Raw genomic sequence first — 3669 nt, forward strand, 5'->3', positions numbered from 1 at the left:
CTTCCCCACCCAACAACAATATGTGTCCATGTAACCATATAGCAAATGTTGGATTCGTTCATTTATATAAATAAACATTCAGTGGGCTACAATACTCCTCCATCTTCTTTGAAAGGACTTCCCCATGCTTGACATAACGGCCATAAAAATCAAGTCCTCGTGCGTCTTTCATTTGTTACCTTAAGTACAAAATAAGGCAGCCCATTTTCAATTAGAAGGCCATCTGGAGATTACAGTTCTTTTAACCTCTGACAGAACTAAAGTCCGTTATCTCTTGTACAGTTCCTTGATCAAATCAAATGTGACATTTAAGCGGACTAACAAGCAATTATATCAGGTAATCGTATCAGTATAATATCGTATCGTGATTATTTATGATATGGCCAATAAGGCTACTTGATACGTGCTAGGGGAAATATTGTTTGTGATTAATGTTTCTGCTTTTAATTTATTTACGTGAACTGACGTATTTCATAAGGATAATAGAATGTATTTCTGAAATGTTTTCATCATAGAAGATGATGTTGAAAGAATGATCATAAGGACATCTCGTTATATATCACGTAAATTGCTTTATTCCCTACAGCCAATGTACTTTGTTTAAGTGTTGAGAACTTATTAGATACATCTTATAACGATGCTATTGAAAATAATTAGATTATTATCAGGCCATGTAACTCCCTAAAATAATCGCAATTCGATGCTTTTTCGATAGGAAATAGAGTTCTCGAGAGCACTAAAGAAGACCCGGAGACAGAGAGGGCAGCTACAAGCACCATCGTTGCGGGACTGCCGATGGGTAATTCATTTCTTTCGAAGGACTACCCCTAGTTAGCGTGTTTTCTTGAAATTATCTTCATCATTTTCAGGTGTATTCATACCCTTTTAAAACATTATTGACACATCCCCTTGTGCGCAGGGTTGTTATGGGGCCGAGTGGATCCAACCAAAACTTCCGTAACGTAATCAGTGCACGTTTGCAGTCAGATGGAGTTATTGGCATGCTTTTGAAACAAACTGCAGACAATATAGGCCTATACTCATGGATCAAATCGGTAAGCAAAACAAACACTCAAAACTCCTGCCTTTCTATAACTGCTGTCTGTTGACCTCACAATATTTCAATGTCAGATTGATTGAGATCTATTTTAGTACATAAAAAAGAGCAGAAAATCATTAAAAACCCAATAATCCTATACCATAAATTGTAAAATTACACCAAAAAAAGAAAAAAGGCTATGGGAACCCAATTTCCGATTTCCAAGAGCGTTGGGTTTGGGCTTTGAATTGGGAGGTGCGGTTTCAGATTGTTAAGAACATCCCCAACTTTGGCATCTGCTTGACATTTGGACCCGAGGAAGCCTTGCGTGAGAGTAACGCCAATAATAAAGATGCCAAAGCACATTTAAAACTTTGGGCAGAAAACATTATTGGTGGTTCAATACCAAAATAATGAAAGGAGATGCATGCGGTGCCTTTTCCCCCCTCTTGCCTATTTTCAAACTGTGATGTCTTGGATACTATTGCAAAAATACATGAACACAATTAGTCCGGCATGATCACGTTTAGAGTTTGATGGTCAGTTCGCCAAAGTGTACGAGACCATTGAAAGTAGGCCCATCATGCTGGCGTCAACTAGACGAAATAGTAGATAGGCCTATTTCCAGAATCTAAATATTCGTATCCTTCCCTATTCTTCTTCTTTTCATTTTTTGGGGGGGTCTATTAGACTATAGTAATGACAATGATATTTTGTATTACTTTTATTATACCTGTGCAGTATATGCCTGGCTTCTTTCAGATTAGCATCCGTTTTTGATTTACATGACCAAAAGTCTGGTAAATGGAACTCCAGAAAGATATTATACGTTTGCAAAAAAAAAATCGTAAACTTAGGTAGAGTTTATCTTGAACTCTCAAACTGCATTTTGTATATGGCCTATTCTGAAGGTTAATTTTTAGAATAGGCCTACTGTTCCTCAATAATATACAATATGAATGTTGGTAAATGTTATATTACAATTATTATTATTAGTAAAAGTACAGCGTATAGTTTTATAATGTAGGCTAGGCTAAGGGTTCGAAGCCTACCCACATCTCCCCGGGTTTCATCCAGAGACTGCGCATCTCAGCAGCGACAGCGTGGCGTCCCGCTCCCTCAGCAGGTAGTTGTGTTGACAAACTGCAGAATATGGAGAGCCGTAAGGACTTCATCAATCATTCCAAATGAAAGGCAACCTTGGTGTCAGCCACACCGAACAAAAATGTTACCTGTATAAACAGCATCAACTATCGGAAACCCTGATTAGGCTATGGGAACAGAGCAGAATTAAATACAGCCTGTTCATTGGAAGGTAGAAAAAAACATCTCATTTCATCATACATTTCAGTTTCAAATACACCTAGACTAAATTAAATGAACGGTATGACCCAATAAATGAACATGTATGAGCTAGGCTAATAAGTTGCGTAATAAAAGTAAAAAATAGTGCAGAATAATAAACCATCACAATTTCCATGTAATGTTGCAAATGACTACAAAGTGCATAACGAATAATAAGACACCTACATATTAATGTTGCATGTACAATTTTATGGTCAGTGTGGTGAACTAACTGTAATCCTTATTTTCATATCTTTTGTCCCATCCTTCCTCCCTATGCGCATAAGTCGATTGTTTGGCACAAATCTCCATCGACTGATTTGCAGGGTCAACTCGTGCGTAATCGCTTTACTCAAGTTAAGAATCTGCCTTATCAGAAAGTTATTTATGTCAGTCAATTAAACACGACGATTCATATGAAATAATGTAACTTGCATGTAGGATTCATTAAATAGTATTGCTTTTATATAATAAGAGTAATGGAAGGCGCTTGGAGCTCCTTTTGGCACAGTTGTAGATTTAGGTCCTCAATGTAGAATAACCCCGTGGTTGTTGCAACAATGATAGGTAGGCTATTAATCATATCTTAATTAGTACGAACATGTGTTTTACTGAAGAAGCTGGTACTAAATTAATGATTAAGCCAATGGATCGTATAATGTAAAGTAGGTTACCAACCATTCAATCATGACCAGTTCTCCATCCAATTTAGCCTAGTATTTGGCATTGCTGTTTTTTTTCATAGGCCCTGAAATGAGTCTGAGGAAGTCAGATACAGTTGAGTTATATTTTCTCCCTCCTTGACATGGTCCCTTGTCTCCCCGCGCTATGGAGAGCTAAAAAGGGGTCAGGGTACACATTGCATCACCACTCTCTAAACCTCCTCAGATTGACCCCTCTCCCATGCAGCTCCAAGGGCCCTGTATCTCTCTGCTGACGGCCCCTGTGATGCTCTCCCTTTTCATTTACAGCACATAAAGCACACTCCGCTAGAGGTCGAGGGTCATGTTGTGTCTGGAGTCGATTTACTCCAGTCTATCTATACACTGACAGGCTCAGATGAACTCTATGGTTAATATATACACTATGGATCGGGGCTTTGAAATGCATTTTGGTAGTTTTGAGAGCCGTGTTTGAGAGGTGTGTATATAGGGGACTTAATTCGTAAATATAGCGTACATAGTCAAAGGGTGAATCAGTAATGGTCACGATCTTGAATATCAAAACTTTTGAATATAGAAACATTATGATCACTGTAGAAATAGTCACAGATCAACACAAGGGGA

Source organism: Oncorhynchus mykiss, chromosome 19 (assembly GCF_013265735.2).
Source record: "Oncorhynchus mykiss isolate Arlee chromosome 19, USDA_OmykA_1.1, whole genome shotgun sequence".
Lineage (NCBI taxonomy): Eukaryota > Metazoa > Chordata > Actinopteri > Salmoniformes > Salmonidae > Oncorhynchus > Oncorhynchus mykiss.